Source organism: Dendrobates tinctorius, unplaced genomic scaffold (assembly GCF_039654945.1).
Source record: "Dendrobates tinctorius isolate UK_male_01 unplaced genomic scaffold, ASM3965494v1 ptg000032l, whole genome shotgun sequence".
In the NCBI taxonomy this organism is placed as follows: domain Eukaryota; kingdom Metazoa; phylum Chordata; class Amphibia; order Anura; family Dendrobatidae; genus Dendrobates; species Dendrobates tinctorius.
Genome location: NW_027361700.1, coordinates 16,629,722 through 16,647,640, shown reverse-complemented (window position 1 = coordinate 16,647,640; position 17,919 = coordinate 16,629,722). Strand labels below are relative to the sequence as shown.

The 17,919-nt window shown below is 46.9% G+C and overlaps 1 protein-coding gene across 15 annotated transcripts in view; it reads left to right on the top strand.

The window, feature by feature from the left end:
* SRCIN1 (SRC kinase signaling inhibitor 1) overlaps positions 1–17,919 on the top strand; it is a 673,416-nt gene that overhangs the window by 430,260 nt on the left and 225,237 nt on the right. The window contains exon 1 of one of the 15 annotated variants that reach the window (XM_073572501.1): positions 10,988–11,424. The exons of the other annotated variants lie outside the window; for them this stretch is intronic. The gene's annotated coding sequence lies outside the window, so the exon portion shown is untranslated. Of the gene's footprint in view, positions 1–10,987; positions 11,425–17,919 lie in introns of those variants that run through there. 15 annotated transcript variants of the gene reach the window in all.

Genomic DNA, 17,919 nt, shown 5'->3' with positions numbered 1-17,919 from the left:
CGATTCTCATGCATTCCTATGGGTGCGGAATCGCGGCAATTCTTTGCGATTCCGCACAAAAGAATGAGCATGCTGCGATTTTTTCCGCGATGCGATTCCGCCGCGGAAAAAAGCACAGAAGTAGCACAGCATGTGCGGAATGCCATAGGAATGCATGGGGGGCATTCTGTACACGATTTTTAAACGTTTTCGCGCCAAAAATCGCGGCAAAAACGCTTAAAAATTGCTACGTGGGCACACAGCCTAATACTAAACAAGACAACATATTCCACTACACAGTATACAGTATTATTAAGCAATTTTTATTTTTGACAATTAATTTTATTAATTAACTACAGTTCTGTCGGTCAATCCAAAAGGAGTACATCTGAAACCTGAATATTTAAGAAAGTAAAAGGGAGGTTATGTCTTTTTTAGGAGAATATCTATGTGTGCAGAATTATTGGGCAACTAGATGAAAAACTTAAATATTCCCATCTCAATTGTTTGTTTTTATCTGTTAAAATGAGAATAAAAATAAGCAAACAACTCAAAATGTACAAAAATACATTTTTCACATATGTATAAAAATTTCAGTGACCAATATACTGTAGCTCGTTTCTTTTCACCAATAGCCATAAGCCTTCCATCCATGGAGTCTGTCAGTCTCTTAGTCTGTTGACAATCAACTTTTTGGGCAGCACCAAACACAGCCTCCCAGACACTGTTCAGAGAGGTGGACAGCATTCTACTCCATAAAATTCGTGGTTTTCTTGGAAGACGCAGAGTTTTTCCCATACCACTGCTTGAAGAAAGTATCTTCTAAATACTGGCAGTAGGTTTGTGAATGGATTTTGAGTCCATCTTCAACCTGAAAAGGTCCAACTAGCTCATCTTTAATAATACCAACCCATACAAGTACCCCACCTCCACCTTTCTGGCATCTGAGACGAAGTGGGGGTCTATTATTGATCTAGCCATGGTCCTTCCATCAAGTCTGTTAAGAGTCATTAGCATGTCATACGTACATAAAACCTATGAAAAATCTCTCTTCAGATATTTCTTAGCACAGTTATGACGTTTCCCCTTCTGTGTCTTGTCCAGTGGTGGTCGGTTTCAGACTTCCTTACCTCTGCCATGACGCTGAACACTAAACACTGTACTTTTGGACCGCCAGCGAGATTTCAGTTCTGGATTACGACAGCACTAGAGAATAATGGCTTCCTGGTCACTTCATGTTTGATTCCTCACAAATCTTTGGTAGTTATTGTGCATATTTTTTCTTGTGACCCTGTTGACTATTTGCAATAAAACTTTTGATGATTCTGCGATTGCACCCCAATATCGTTTTAATTTCAAGACTTCAGCATCCCTCTGTGTGACAGCTACATTACAGCGGTACCAGAACTGTCATCAGTACATGCATATATGACCACAAGAAACCATCAGTACATTAATACATCGCCAAAAGCACCATTAGTACATGAATAGATCTGGCTGTCAGTCTGTGCTGGGGGTGTGGTTAAAGCCATTTCTCACTGTGCACTGAGCGATAACTGAAGCCGCACCGGCTCACCTAAAGCCTGAGGCTGCTGGGAGGAATAGGGTTCATTTTCAACCAGCAGTGGGGCTCTAAATGTGAGCGTCGGGCAGCTACATAACGCTATTAACCTGTGGATTAACCTAATGCAAAGCGCCATGGAAAAAATGGCACTATAATCTATATATATACTTACCTTGTAATGTCTTCACATCCTGTTCCGTCCAGATGTGTCCGGATCCCAGAATTCCAGACAGCGGAAGTTCACCACCCGCCATATTGGGACACCCAAGTGATGGGTGTCTCAGTATGGAAACTGCTGGTGGTACCAGCCTTTTGTACGGTACCACCAGTGGAACACCGTCGCACCACACACACACACACTGTATACGCCATACGACAGTCTGATTTACTGCGCCTGCGTGAATTCCGCGCAGGTGCAGTGAATCATTTGGCTGATCCCAGTGGCAGATGCAGAGGAAGCCGGTCACATTAAAGGGGTTTTCCCAAGAACAAAAGTTAATTTAAAAAATTGTCAGTGTCTGACCGTGTTTGTAGCATACCACATCTCCTGGGCAGGGGAGGAGGCAAAAGACAATACAGACATTACAGCAGGGGATCACAGAGGATTCATTTTGTGAGGTAAAATATTTCACTGACTGTTTTTAAACAATATTTTACCTCACAAAATGTATCCTCTGCGATCTCCTGCTGTAATGTCAGTATTGTCTTTTGCTTCCTCCCCTGCCCAGGAGATGTGGTATGTTCTGTACACGGTCAGACACAATGAGAAGACAGCAGATGGGGGAGAGAGAAAGCGCACAGGGGTGAGAGAGACAGAGAACAGGGGGGGAGACAGCTCAAACGGGACAGCACATGAGGGGATGTAAGGGGGTCAGGGCTTAGCCCCTTTAAATGTTCATCCTGCTATGTACATTTATCTTTATAGTTGTAATATATGCTTTGTGTCATGTTTTCGTACTCTTGTATGAAGAGTAAGATAGGGACAGTGCAGTTAGGGAAAAGGGCCACTAGATGGGGGCACTGAGTACACTGCATGTTATGGTTTAGTTGTTGGACACTTAGAGGTTAATACTAGGAAGGATAGCTGGGGAATAAGGTAGTGAGATTTCCTGGATATAGTCAATCAGGGTTAGACCCCTGTGTGCTGCTCAGGTGGCCTCTGGCCTGTTCTGCTCAACTATCACGTAACATTAGAAGCAGAAGCCCAGCAATCCAAGAGGAATGGGAGCATAAAGAAAGGAGAGAAGAGTTAAGAGCACAGTATACGCAGCAACGTAGTGAAGAATTTACAGAACAAGTTTGTTTACAGAAGAAGCTTGGGTACAGAAGAAGTTAGAGTGGCCACCGTGAAAGTGCGCAGGCAGGATAACCATTGAAGGGTGGACGACCCAGTAGATAGTATTTACGAGTCTGGGACGAAGTCGGTTTCAGGGAGATATACTGAAGTGGCGTTTTCACTTGGATCTTCGTCCCGTTATATCTTTGTAGCCTATTCCTTTGAAGCAGAAGATGTTAGGGAAAGACGAAGAAAATGCATTGCTTATACTGGGAAAAGTGTGGATGTGCTGTGTCCTGAAGACAATAAACCCGTTTTGTTTAAAGTTGCTTTGGACTCTGCCTTCTGTCCTTTGAACGCAAGGAAGAATGGGGACATAGAAGGGAAGAAGCAGCAGAAAGCACAGTGAGTATGGATTGTGCTGACATGACAACTACCCTGTCGCTATTTTACAGGGAGAACACAGCACAGGAAGGAGAGAGACAGCAGACAAGGGGGATAGCACATGGGATAGACAGGTCAAAGAAGTGAGCACATACGGCAGAAGTCAGCACATGGGGAAAGAGAGAGTGGATAGGTGGATGGGGGGGAGAGATTCTCAACGCTGCAAAGCCTGCCCCCATCTTGACATTACCACCCTCCCGATGCGATAGCATCGGGCATCTATCTAGTAAATAATAATAACTGCAGGTTACTAGCATTTTTTTACATTAGATTCCCTTTAACATTATGACCAGTGCTACATCTATAACAGATAAAACAGGGATTCAATTGAAACTATACCAAGCAGTCCAGTAAGTGAAACATCGTTGGAATCAAGCTCTCTTTCCCTATATTATGCTGGTCTCGGATAACATAGCAAAAAAAAAAGCTGACGGATTCCTTGTAAATTACTTTTAAACTTCCTGGACAGCAGATTATCCTGTTTAAAAAAGGTAAAGTGCTGTCAAAAACTATGCTATTTTATGCACACGAACATGAATAATCATGTAAACGATCATTAGGCTGTGTGCACACATTGCAGATTTCGATGCTGATTTGCAGCGTTTTTCCATACAGATTCGCATCAAATCCGCAGAGTAGTGCACAGCCAATGTTAATATAAGGGAAATGGAGATTGGTTGTGCGCATGCTGCGGAATAATCCGTGCAGATTTGCAGCGTTTTTTTTCTCCATAGCATGTCAATTCTTTTTGCGGATCTGCAGCGTTTCTGCACCCATTGACTTCCATTGAATCAGGCACATCCGCAGCAAAACCACAGATGTAAAAAAGATCTGCGGATTTGCTGCAGATGTGGGTGCGAGAAACGCTGCAGATCGGGAGGAGGGAAGTGTGTGGGCGGAGACTGTGTGCATGTCTGTGTGTGCGTGTGTCCCTGTTGTGAGTGCTGGGGTGTGAGGGTATGTGTAAGCAGCTGTTGTCTGATGGGACTACTGCTCCCTTCCGGCATTGAATGCTCACAGTGCCTAGCATTGCCAATGATGGGAAAGTAGTCCCATCAGAAATGTGTTTATTTAACCCTTAACAACTATAGGATTAGTAATGGATAGGTGCCTTATTGACGCCTCTCCATTACTAACAGGGCTTGATGTCACCTTGCAATACAAAGGTGACATTAACCCCTTATTACCCTATATGCCACCTCTACAGGGCAGTGGGAAGAGAGAGGCTTTGGGTCCCGTTACACTAAACGACACACCAGTGATCCCGACAACGATATGACCTGGTCAGGATCGCTGGTGCGTCGCTACATGATTGCTGGTGAGCACTCAAATAGGCAGACTCACCAGCGATCAGGACCAGCAAGGACGCTGGTATCCAGGGTAAATAGCGGGTAACTAAGCGCGTGCGTCCCTTAGTTACCCGCTGTGTACCCTGGATACCAGCGTGCTCGCGCTGGGAGCTGGTATCCAGGGTAAAAATAGGCAGTTTATTGTTATGAGATCATGACATGTAGTGCAGTTTATGCCATTGGTAATGTCTTTGGGAGTTAGCAGGGGGCTTATTATACTAACATGGCTTATAATAAGCACCCTGCCTTGTATGTATTACATGGCTACAAGCAGATGGAACAGCACGGCAAGTGAGTACTTCCTGCTGGCAGCTGCCACCACCTATAACAGCTGATCAGTGGGGGTGCCGGGTGTCGGACCCCAGCCGATCAGACATTGATGACCTATCGTAAAGATGAGTCATCAATGTGAAAGTAGTGGACAACCCTTTTAAGTGATATAACATTGAAAGTTTCATCCAAACACAGTTAAGAGGCAACTAATGGGGCAGAAACCAAAGCGCTCCTCTCCAGGCACAGGATATGACTAGTAGCACAACAAGACACTTACAAGGATGTGTCTCTGAGGGCAGGCAGCGGCACAGAATATTAAATGTAAGGTGTACATGCACATCAGGAGGACCAGCCTGTGTGGCCAATGGGAAACACCCGCCAGCTCTTATTTGGTCATGCATGTTGGACCTCTTTCTGTGCACATTACACGCTTCCATCCAGAGGCATCTACTGTCCTGCCCGCACAGAACAGCTTTAGTTACCTTTTGTAACAGTATCTCAAAAATAAAATGTCTCGCTGGTGGACTTACCCTGGAAGGTCGTAACTGAGCGGCTACATGGTCTTTACTAGAGTCTCTTGTAGTATGTGTGCTGACTGGGGGGGTGGTCCCTTTCGGCTGTGAGACGGACTGATGACAGACGCAGAAACTCGTTCAACCAGGTCCATCTTTATTGGGTGTCCTCTTGACATCCACAGCAAACACGTCAGCTTCTGCTCCTAGGCCCGGGTACCCGTCACCTCCTCCTACTTCTGTTGGCGAAGACCCTCTGGGTTCTTTCACCGTGGCTGCCATTAGGTCCACGGCCACAGCACTTCCCCCGGTCGAGTCTGCCCGCTGCAACACTTACTGCCCTTTCAATGTCCAGCCGTCCGGTACCCCAGCCCTCCGTTAGTTAGCAGCTGTCCAGTCCAGGGCCACCCCCCCCGAGTCTCCGTCTCTCTCCTCTCTCTCTCTTCAGCTCGTCTTCCCTCCATCTTCTCCTGAGCTCTTATCCCTTCTGTCTCCTCCTGGGTGTCTGCCCTGCCCCTGGGACTCTCTTTCCTTTTATCTCCTTAATCTGGAAATCCCCTTCTCCGTCCCGTAACTCCGCCCACCATGACCCTGCGTTTCACTAGCCTAAAGCTGCTAAGTCCTTTTCTCACTACCCTATGTCTCCACCTTGTGGCCAAAACCGGGTACTACACAGTCTCTTACTAATTCTAGCTGTTTCCTTAGACATGTATATGAATTCTGAGCAAACAGTGTACACAACATATTTTACATGTTCCTTCTGCATCAGACACGTCCATAGGTCAGTCCACCCTCCTACACACCCCCTTCCTTTGAACACTGTCGTCCCCGACAATCCCGTATCCTTCATTTTTTTCTTTTTTCCTTTCCCACTTTCTTTTGCCTGTGTGGCCGGTTGCTCAGCAGAGCCCGGAGCCCTCCAGCTCTACACGGGATACTGGGAGTAATTAAACTCCGAGTAGCTGACGGCTACTCGCAGGCGGGTACACCTCTATGGCAATCTTCATTCATTGGGGTAGGACTACCCAGACTCTGCAACGAGTACTCTCCCCCTCTGTTCTGCTTTCAAGACAATCATTAACTTTAGGGCGAAATGACCGAGGCTCTAGCCTACAAAGTCATCGTCCGCCCCCCTTTCGTTTTGGGTGTCTCCCACCTAGAACTTGACCTGTGGACCACTGTCTGTCCCAAATCAAAAACCATCTTATACCTTTTTATATGATTGGTCATGGCAAGCATTTTCTTTCTCTTCACTTTTGGACCTTCTTGAACACATTTTCAATATAACAAATTTTACCACTTTTCTAGTAACATTTAAATTATTCTGCATATCTGCTAAACATTTACTACACTTAAGCTATCATTCTGTCTACCATATTTTTAACATTTCTAAACTTTATCAGAACATCTTCAAATATTGGTGCACCCCCTTCCTTTGTGGGGAGCGCAGCGTATGTCCACGATGCCGGAACCAGGGTTTTTCTTACCCTGAGGGGTCGCGGAAGTCCCCAGGCTGTGCAACCATGCACAGCAATCCCGCCATCGGATGGTTCAGCGGTGCTCCGGGTCTTCCCCTGCTGACCGACCCTGGCTGCCGGCCGCAGGGATCTCCGCCGTCGCGGAGCTCCCCAGGATGACTGCCAGTTCCAGGGTCACGAGTGTCCACTTCCCCCATAGCAGTTCTGCCTCAGGTCCCGTAGACGATCATGGACTCTCCAGTCGAGCGTTGCAGGGTTCCTTACCCCGGGAGAATGTGGGGCAGTCCTAGATGGTATAAGCATGTACTAGAAGGGTAAGAAGGGGCCACGGAGAGTTCCGCGGCGTGTGTCACGGGCCGCATCCCTAAGGGAGACCCAGGCCCTGGCTCGGGCCGAAGAGAACTCTGCAGCCGCAGAGCCCCCAAACCGAGGGGAAGAATCAGGGGCAGAGGCGTCCTCAGCTGCCTCTGCACGGGGACTGACATCTTCTCCGGAGGGTACGGTAGTCTCAGGGGATGCCGAGCAGGAGCGTGGGGGCCCGGTGACATGGACCTTGGGCCTCGTGTCCTCGCAGTGGGACAGCGTTGAGGCTACGCGGTCTGCCACCAGTCAGGGTAAGGATGCACTCACCCCATCTGATGTCGTGGCTCCGCTCTGTCCGACCCTCAGCTCCAGCAGGTAATGCTGCATGCGGGAGGCCGGGGTCTCCATAGGCTCCTCCTGAGTAGGCCCTGCCGCCTCGACGTCACTTCCGATGCCGCTGTCTGGGTTGTACTGTCGTTCTCCTTCCAGCCGTCCGGCAGGAACAGCCTCCAGGCACGATTGTTCCGCAGGGAGCGTGAGCGGTGGTTCCTCTGGCTGAAGTGCGGGTTCGCGCTGTCCCCGGCGTGGACTGTGGAGAGAGCGGACGAGTCTCCGCTGGACGATCCAGCTCTGGGGTTGCAGGCTCAGTCGTCGGGAACTCCATCTGCAACAGATCTTCAAGACGGGTGAGAGCTTGCTGCTTCTGTCTGCTCCCAGCTCCGGCTGTTGGGGACTCCACCTCCCGCCTGAGTCTTTCAACCTGGAACAGTGCCAAGCTTTCCTTTAGAGGCACCCAGCTTTCCCATCAGTATCACTGCCGTTCCAGGTTGGGGCCTCCTCCGGCCTCTCCACCCATTTTCCAGCGCTCAGTGGGAAGGGGCGGGTGTCACTTGATGTACACCGCTCCCCCCCAGGGGAGGGCTCTGCATAGCTGCCCCTCGTAATCCAATGTGGCACCAAACTTCTCCAGTTCTTTCGGACATTCAAGTGCCATAGCCATTTCTGCAAGTGCGCAAAGTCTTTTTCTGGGTTTCTTTCAGCAAAGTCAATCACAGTCCTAGATTGTAAACCACTCCAGCAAATATTCAACCCGTTCAGCTCGGGTCCTTTAAATCTTCGGCACGGTCTCACCGCCTGTGTTGATGTGGGTGGGCAGTGATGGATCCTGCCAACTACACCACTTGTAGTACGTGTGCCGACTGGGGGGTGGGTCCTTTCGGCTGCGAGACAGAATGACGACAGACGCAGAAACTCGTTCAACCAGGTCCAACTTTATTGGGTGTCCTCTTAACATCCGCAGCAAACACGTCAGCTTCTGCTCCTAGGCCCGGGTACCCGTCACCTCCTCCTACTCCTGTTGGCAAAGACCCTCCAGGTTCTTTCACCGTGACTGCCATTAAGCCCACGGCCACAGCGCTTCCCCCAGCCGAGTCTGCCCGCTGCGACACTTACTGCCCCTTCAGTGTCCAGCAGTCCTGTACCCCAAGCCTATGTTAGTCAGCAGCTGTCCAGTCCAGGGCCACCCCCCTCCTAGTCTCCTTTTATCTCCTTAATCTGGAAATCCCCTTCTCAGTCCCGTAACTCCACCCACCATGACTCTGCGTTTCCCTAGCCTAAAGCTGCCGTTAAGTCCTTTTCTCACTACCCTATGTCTCCATCTTGTGGCCAAAACCCGGTACTACACTGTCTCTTACTAATTCTAGCTGTTTCCTTAGACATGTATACAAACATTTACACAACATATTTTACATGTTCCTTCTGCATCAGACAGGTCCATAGGTCAGTCCACCCTCCTACACTCTGATGGTGAGTTTAGACTTGAGCTGTAGGCAGCCACCAGGTACCACTCCAGGGCAGTCCCCAGTACTGCAGCAGCCGAACCCAAGGGTCAGGAATGCAGGTACGGAGTTGGTGTGTCTGGCGGAACAGAAACACTGGCAGAATGGACACTGGATGGTATATCATATCAGTAATGTCACCCTTTTTCACTTTAGAAATGTTACCCATTCTGGCCCTCATAAAGTATTGATATCCCCCAATGTAGCCCCCTTTGAGCAAGGGGTTGGACTAGATGGCCCAGGAGGTCCCTTCCAACTCTACGATTCTATGATTCTATGAATACACTGAAAATATACCCCAATGTGGTCACAAAACAGTATATTGTCCCCTATTCAGTATAATTTCCACCATTCTGGCCCCCATAAAGTAATAATATCACCCATTATGGCCCCATACAGTAATAATGTCCCCCAGTGTAGCCACAATACACTGATAATGTACCCCATTGTGGTCCCAAAACAGTATAATGTCCCTTATTCAATATAATGTACCTCATAAAGTAATAATTAATATCACTCATTCTGGACCCCTTGCAGTATAATGCCCCCCATTCACTATAATGTCTCCCATTGTGGCTGCCTTACACTTATAATGGCCCCTATGCAGTAATAATGTCTCCTTAATTTCACACATTAGATGGCAATTAAAGAAACCCAACCATTCCACCCACATGTCCCACAAGGAGCAGCTCTTTCTTCCTCCTCCATTACCTGGTGAAGGTGGTACTGTGCATGAAACGCTGGTGGTATAAACTGACCAAACATGAAAAAGTGATCAACCACATTGTTGGGAATTGGTTTGTTGTCTGCATATGAGAGAAATCAATGTTTTCGGGACGAACCGGTCCTGTTGTAGCGACTATTGTTGATCTTTTATCCTCTTTTGCACAAATCAATTATTGTTACAATGGGGTCACATTCACACATTGGGTATTTGGTGAGTTTTTTACCTCAGTATCTGTAAGCCAAAACCAGGAGTGGGTGATAAATACAGAAGTGGTGACGTGTTTCTATTAGGCCATGTGCACACATTCAGTATTTGGTCAGTTTTTTACCTCAGTATTTGTAAGCCAAAACCAGGAGTGGAACAGTCAGAGGAAAAGTATAATAGAAACACGTCACCACTTCTGGATTTATCACCCACATCTGGATTTGGCATACAGATACTGAGGTAAAAAACTCACTGAATACTGAATGTGTGAAAGTGGCCTCAGATAATAGGAAGTGATAAGACTTTATATTTAGGCCTCATTCAGATATTAGGGATTTTTGTCTCATGCCAAAAAAAAAAAAAAGCGGACTGATTTTTCTCAGTGTTTTGGATCAGAGTTTCACCAGGTTTTTTTGTAGCACAAAACATTTTCTGAAGCTTCTCCTACCAAACAAATCTGGGAATCAGATGGCATGACAGACGGATAGCATCGGCTATCTGCCCAATTTTTTCACTGACCTATAGACTTGCGTTTTCGAGTTTGATTCAAGACTTGGATCGGAATTGAGCATGTCTCCATTTTTTTATGGCGAACACTCCATCCTCAAAAAACCCGACCACGTTCACAGCCCCATAGACTAAAAACACAGGTACTTGACTACCGGGCGAATGACTGAACCCTAACTTTTTTTCCAAAATGAAGATTTGCAGGAAACGTTTGCAGCCCACACTGCTGATACAGGTGGGCGCTTTTTCAAGGTGACGATCACCCCGCACCGCTCTTTGTGACTACACAATATTCCGCCGCTGTGTGACCTTACAACTGGTGGCAATTAGCACCAAGCTAGTGACTTGTGTCAGCCATTGGTCTGTGCAGCCTGGAGATCCCTGAAGGGGGGGATAAAGATCTGGAACATTATCCTAAAAGCCCCCTTGTCCTTTATCAGTGGTCTGCAGATAAAGCAGCCTGCATGAAGAGGAGACTGATGCCCTCTCTCCATGACTGCTGGGGGCTCCTGGCTTTATCTGCACGGTGCAGGTGTACTCTGCCACCTTCTTAGGAAGGAGGTGGCCTGAGCTCGCTGAGCCTGCCTCTGTCTCCTCCCTCCTCTGATGGCTCAGGCTGCAGGCACCTCTGCATTCCTCGGCTGCTCCTTCCCTCCCCCCTCTCTCCGTCCTCCCTGTCAGTGGCAGCAGATGCTCAGTCTTGTAGTATGGGCTGAGCTGCCAGCATCGCTCCTTGGAGCATTGGATTACCAGCAAAGTGCAGCAGGAGAACAGTCTCCTGAGCAGCAAGGAGAAGGACATGGTGAAGCTGGCCACCAGAGCCCGGGGAGGTGGGCAGGGGGCTGCAGTACGTGCCCCTTGCCAGGCAGCAGCATGTAACCAGGAGGAATGGTGCTGGTCTCCTCCTCGCCTGCACAGCAGGTGCCGCTGCTGATGGATTACCAGTCAGGGCAGGACTCGCCTCCATAGGGTAGGTAAGACTTCGCCATCATCTCCTCCTCCTTCATGGAGCCAGGGTGCTGCAGCTCTCCTCTGTCTGCAACCTGTTCCCTTTGCTCTTTGGCTTCCAGGTTGCTGTCAATGGAGAAATCCTCCAGCAGACAGGTGTGAATAGGGACAGAGCCAGCATTGTCTGCTGAGAACCTTGTGTACAGTGGATTTCATTGCACATCATCTGCCAAGTCAGTGCCCCACACTTCTGCCATATCTCATGTCTCCCTGGCCTGGGACTGAGAGGAACACAGTGTTGTCTGCATTACTGCATCAATCAATGACCTCTTCTCTCGCCACTAACAACATCTCTGCTTTTTTTTTTTAATCCATGACCCTTTAAATGCAAAAAAAAATATTCAAAATGATTTCTTTTAGTCTCAATGTAAAACCAAAATGTCATCAGTGTAACTTAAAATGTGATGTCATCCTGCAAGGGAAGCGGTAGAGATTGGTAAGGCGCCAGATTACGCTGCATGATGATTGACATTGCTGCCTGTATCGCCCCCAGTTCACACCGTACACCGCCATACGTGTGCCTGCTCTGTCCTTCACCTTAGAGGTTGGATATCACACTGCACTTGTCTAGACTATTGCACATTTGCCAGATTCTCACTATTCTTTTTGCTGCTGGATAATGCATTTTGGATTCATTTACATTTTTTTTCTTAGCATTTGTTCATATGTATAATTCATCTGACACAAATCCGATAGAAATCCATTACATGCTAGAGAATGAAGAACGTATTGATCTTTTAACAGTGATTTATTGATTTATTTATTGATAGAATGAGTAATATCATTGATAATAACATTCATCATTTTCTGCATTACGTCACATTCTGGGGATCCTGATAAAACAGCACATGACATGGAAAATGGAAGGTAGGCTCGGAGAAAACTGTTGCATCCAAGGACCTGACATCAGGAAATACTTGTTTTCCTGAATTATGGATCATGTTTTTTAGAGCTTCACATTGTGCGGAATCTCATTTATTTTTTCCTACAGGAAAGATGTATATCTTTGTACCGTGTTTGCCAGTAGATAGAAGAATATTCAGAATTGAGAGTCCTTAGTGGTTGATACCTTTTAATGGCTAACTGAAAAGATGGTAACACATTGCAAGCTTTCCAGACTACTCAGGTCTCTTCATCAGGCATTGTCTTATCTATTGCATTTTTTCTGTGCTGTGTTGTGCATATATATGTGATTCTTCAGATGTTGTATTAGTCTAGCCTGATGAAGAGTAGTCTCGAAAGCTTGCAATGTGTTACCATCTTTTCAGTTAGCCATTAAAAGGTATCAACCACTGAGGACTCTCAATTCAGAATATTTTTTTATTTTTTCCTAGAAATTTATGAATACATTTACAACTGGATATTACTGTTTTCCCCAGGAAAGGAGCCGATCTCTATATAGCTAGTGTTAGCACTGATTGGACAGTGGCAGACGGTGAACAGACGCACAAGTCTACTTGTAACACCCAACTGTTTATTTATGTATTTCGAGGAATGATAACAGAGGAACGTCACAATGCAGAAGTCTTAGAAACCAAAAAAAAATCACAATTGTTCTATTATGGGGATTTCAAGTATTTACTAAAACGGACACATCAGGAGAGACAAAAGGTCATCTATAAAGAGGACTTCTCAGCTTTTTTTGCATTTCCTATATTAAAATTCTGGATCATCTTTTTTTTACATCTCTCCCATTATTATGCAGTTGCTCTGTTAGTTCTAGTAGAAATGTATGGTTAAATTTACATCTGGGTGGTACCATTTCTCATGTCAAAGGGGCGTGTCGCTACACAGGTGGATAATGTCAGCAGTGATTGGACAATGTGACTGCGTGGAGGAACACCCCCTAACTGCTGACTACCGGCTGTCATTATATTCGTAAAATTCTAGGAGGAATAACAGAACAGCACAACATTATTGTTATAATGTGGAGAATGCAAAATTTAAAAAAAAAACACTCATCAAGACAGCCAACAGATCCACCACATGTACATTTATCAATTTCCCCATTTTAATGGGAGCTGATCTGCAATGCCTGGCAATGGCCAGTAAACCATATATGGCGCTGTTCCGCTTCATTCAATGTTTACATCTCTTTGCTGTTGGAGGTGATAACAGCTGATGGGGGTGCGGGGTATCGGACTCCCACTGATCTGATATCAGTCTATCCTATCCTAGGTCATCACATGTTCACATGTGATATTTTTGCAGCTCATTTAGTGTGTAAAATAACAGCGGTTTACAGTACCGACATAATCACTAAGATTTCTGAAATCTCATAGACACACTGCTTTTTACGAATATAACATATAAACATAATCATTGCATAAAAGCGTATGCAAAAAAGTGACAATACGCAGCATTTTCCCTGCTAACACTCTTCTGGTTCTTGATGCAGAAAGAAAAAAAAGCTGCAATTAAGCAACATGTGATGGCCACTAACCGGATGCCCCTCTATTGCTATGCAATTGGGGGAGAACTGTACTTGGAATCAAGTGCATTGGACCATGTAAATGCATAGTATATCCTACTAAACTAATGGGTATAGATGTAAATAATACCAATTTTGTGAAACATCAGTATGGCTGCTCTATCGTGGGAAAAATCTTCACATTTAGTTATCTTTGCAGCAGATTACACTGTTCTACATATTTTCAGAAGTTGTCAGGTTCAGTTTGGAAATGAGTCATTTGTTAATGATTTTGACCTCCTGACTTCAAATCTAGCAATTAAAATTATTAGTTGCCTCTTTTTTCTATGTCAAAGCGTTTTCCTTTTAATGTTACATACAATTAATGCATAAAATTTCAGTACTTTGAAACATTATTGTTTTTGCAAATATAAAGATGCAGAATATTTTGGTATGCCAGTTCTCTGGTCTTTAGTTAGAGGAAATTTAGCAACAATTCTAAGTCACAGAAATTGCACTACAAAATGTGGTTCTTATTCAGTGACAACACTTTTTTGCTTGTCTCTTGTACTCCTGCATCGGATCATCTCTCACAATTGTTCAGCAGTAATCTGCAAGCATTGATGGATTCTATTTCCCTTGATATCTTTTCTCTATAGCCGAAATAGCTCACACCGTTCTCGTCGCTCAGTGCTCCACAGCTTGGTGGAAAAAAGTCTAATGCAAATCAAACTATCTGCTCTTGAGTTTCCCAAAAAATTAGATACAGCTAATGCGAATGCTACCCATGCAGCCTTATCTTTGCCCTGCAACAAACCGATAAACTCATCTTGAAGAAGCTTACAAATCTGAGATATATTAAAGACTCCTTCCTTTACCTTTGCTTCACTCAACCTTGTAAATTTACAGTATTGAAATACTTGAATGCTTTTGCATTCTTATCCATTGCCTTTACAAAGCTCTTCATTAGGTCCAACTTGATATGCAATGGTTGTATCAAAATCTTATATGGGTCATCAAGTGTTGGATGCAGGACATTTTTGCTCCCTGGCTGAAGTGAATGTCGGAGAGTTCAGTCTTTTATATTGTAATGGTATTCTCTTGCATTACTATCCCACTCACATAGAAAGCAGCAGTATTTGGTGTATCTACCCTGGAGACCAAGTAAGATGACAACCACCTTTAAGTCCCCACAGGGGTGCCACAAAAGTTGTTCATAGTTCAGGCACCTCAACAGCTGTTGTAGGTTTCTTTCATGTGGACTTCATAACCAACTGGAATTGGACGTAGCGCGCATTGCCATTATGCAGCAAGACTGCTTTTAGGTTTGTTTTGGATGAATCGATGAAGGGCCTCCATTCCTCTGGATTATCACTTGTCTTCAAAGCTTCCATTAAACTGTTGATGTTGTTGCATGCCACAAGATCTCCCTCTATGAAGAAGTAATGGACATGATCTTTATCATGGTTGATGAACAAAGAAATCTAATCATCACCTGCTAGGAGATTACAGTACACTGCTGTAGCCTGGAACCTAAGAGCTCAGCCGTACTCCTGGGCAGATCCAAATCTGTAACAAGATCGCTCTGTTCACTTTGTGTTATAAGGTGTGGTTCAGTAGAATTTGCCGACAGAAAGTCTATCGTGAGAGGTAGATGGTTCATGACAACAAGTGCCCTCTTCTTCCTCACTTGACGCGACTGAAGATGTTTATGGTGCTTTTGAAACCAGCAGTTCTTCTATATATCATATTTGGTGTATTGCAGATGGAATGTTTGGATACTGTAAAGTCCACTTCTTCATACTTGAAACTCCTTTCCTAATGGGGGGCACCATGCAGAAATAGTAATTGGTAGTGTGATCGGTTTGTGCCCTCCAGATCATTGGGACTGCAAAAGGCATAGATTGCCTCTTTCTATGCAACCACTGGGTGTCATGTCTGCCATGTCTGCCTTGTCTGTTTTGCCTCAAGAACCCCTGGAGCAGTGTGCACGCGCATCTCATGTCTGCTATCCTGCATGTTCCCTAGAGCAGTGTGCACACTCACCTCATGTCTGTGGAGCTGCAGGATGCCTGCGTTTCTACTCTGCATTCTGTGATCATCTCGTCATGTCTAGAATCCCTGATCATGTGTCCTTCCTATGTTCTAGCATAGGCTGGTTCTGCATTCGTCTCTTCATGTCTGAAACCCTGATCATGTGACCTTTCCTAGGATCCTGCACTGTCCGGTTCTGCAATCGTTTCTGCATGTCTGAAACCCTGATCATGTGACCTTTCCTAGGATCCTGCACTGTCCGGTTCTGGAATGATCCCTGCATGTCTGGAATCCTGATCATGTGACTGCGCTCTGTGATCCTAGAGGATCTGAACTTGAAGCTCTTCCCTGGTCCTGACCCGGAAGTGGTGGTGCTATGCCCTATATCAGACCGCCCCTTCCTATGCTCAGGGCCTGAGTATTGTGTTGCTTCTCTGCATGGCTGCTTGGTCTGTGGGGTTGCTCCCTCCATTCTGTGTCCTTGCACTCTGCTCTGTCGTGCGTCTCTGAACATGCTCCGTGCTCGTATTCCGTCTCTTGTCTTGTGCTTTGTTTCGTGTTGTCCTCCGTGCTCTGTTTGTCCTTGCTACGTCTTCTTGTTATGTCCGTTCTGTACCCTGTCCCTGGCATGTCTTCTTACACATGCAGGCCTCCGCTCTGTACCCTGTCTAGTCCCAAGGTTCTCCCTTGGCCCTGCTCTGAGCTTTGGTCTACGCTCCGCTGCTAGACTCTGTCCCTGTCCCTGACGTGTCTGTCTACACGTGCAGGTCTCCGTTCTGTGCTCTGTCCCTGGCGTGCCCCTCGGTATGCGCAGGCCTCGCCTTGTACTTTGCCCCTGGCATGTCCTTTGCATGTGCAGGGTCCTATCTACTACTCTATGCCTTGTCTCTGATACTTCGTGCGCTCTTGCACTTTTCGTACTAGGCTTTGCCCTGCTGTCTGCACGCGTCTCTGTCCTGTATCTTTGCCTAGCCCTACCTTGTGGCTCCTTGCCTCCGTGCACGTGCCTGGTCGCCTGTGCCTGCCTGGTGTGCCTCAGCCGTGCCGCCTCTAGCCGTGCTCGCCTGTGTGCCTCAGCCGTGCCCCCGTCCAGTGCTATAGTGGTTACCGGCTGCGTGAGCCGCAGCGGTGCCGCCTCTAGTCGTGCCCGCCTGCTTATGCCACCGTCGGTACCACCTGCCGTTGCCCCAGCCGTGGTTTCCGTGCTCCCTTGTACGCACGCTGGTTCTCGCACTGTTCCTTTTCGTGTTACTCTTGCACAAAGCCTTTTGCCTCTTTTGCTCTGCTCTGAACCCTAGTTTGCCTGCCGGATTCCGTAACCTGCCGACCGCTGCCAGAGGTCCGGACCTAGATGACTGTGGCCTGATGTCCGTAGCTGATGTCCGTAGCCTGATTCCTGGACCCTGTCGGTCGATGCCAGCACCCCGGATTCCGATGCCATTGAACCTGTCCCTGGTGTGGCCTCGCACGCACAGGCCACCGTCCTTGTGCTCCTCCCTGGCGTGCCCTCGCACGCGCAGGCCTCCGTCCTTGTACCCGTCTCTGGCATGCCCCTCGGCATGCGCAGGTCTCCGTTCTGTGAATCTGATCCTGGCGTGTCTCCTTGCACGCACCCTGTTTTGTCTCCTAGTTTGTCTGCCGGATTCCTGAAGCCAGCTGACTACTGCCGGAGGTCTGGAGCCAGATGTCTGCACTCTGATGCCTGGACCCTGTCAGCCCTTGCCAGTCTTCCGGAGTCCGATTCCTCGCACCCTGCCTTGGACTTTGGCGTGCCCTCTCACGCACCTTGTTATATGGATTCTGTGTGTTCACGTTTTGCACCTGTTTTACCTTGAAGAGTTCCTCATGCCTTGGACCTCGCGGCGTGCCCTTCCCCGCATCTTGCTTTGTGTTCTTTGTGTGTTCACCTTCGCACCTGTTGTACCCTGAAGTGTTCCTGAATGAAGTTTACTTGAACTAATGCCTTGTCTCGTCTTGTCTTGCTTCCTGAGCCGGCCGTCTGGTCCAGCTGCT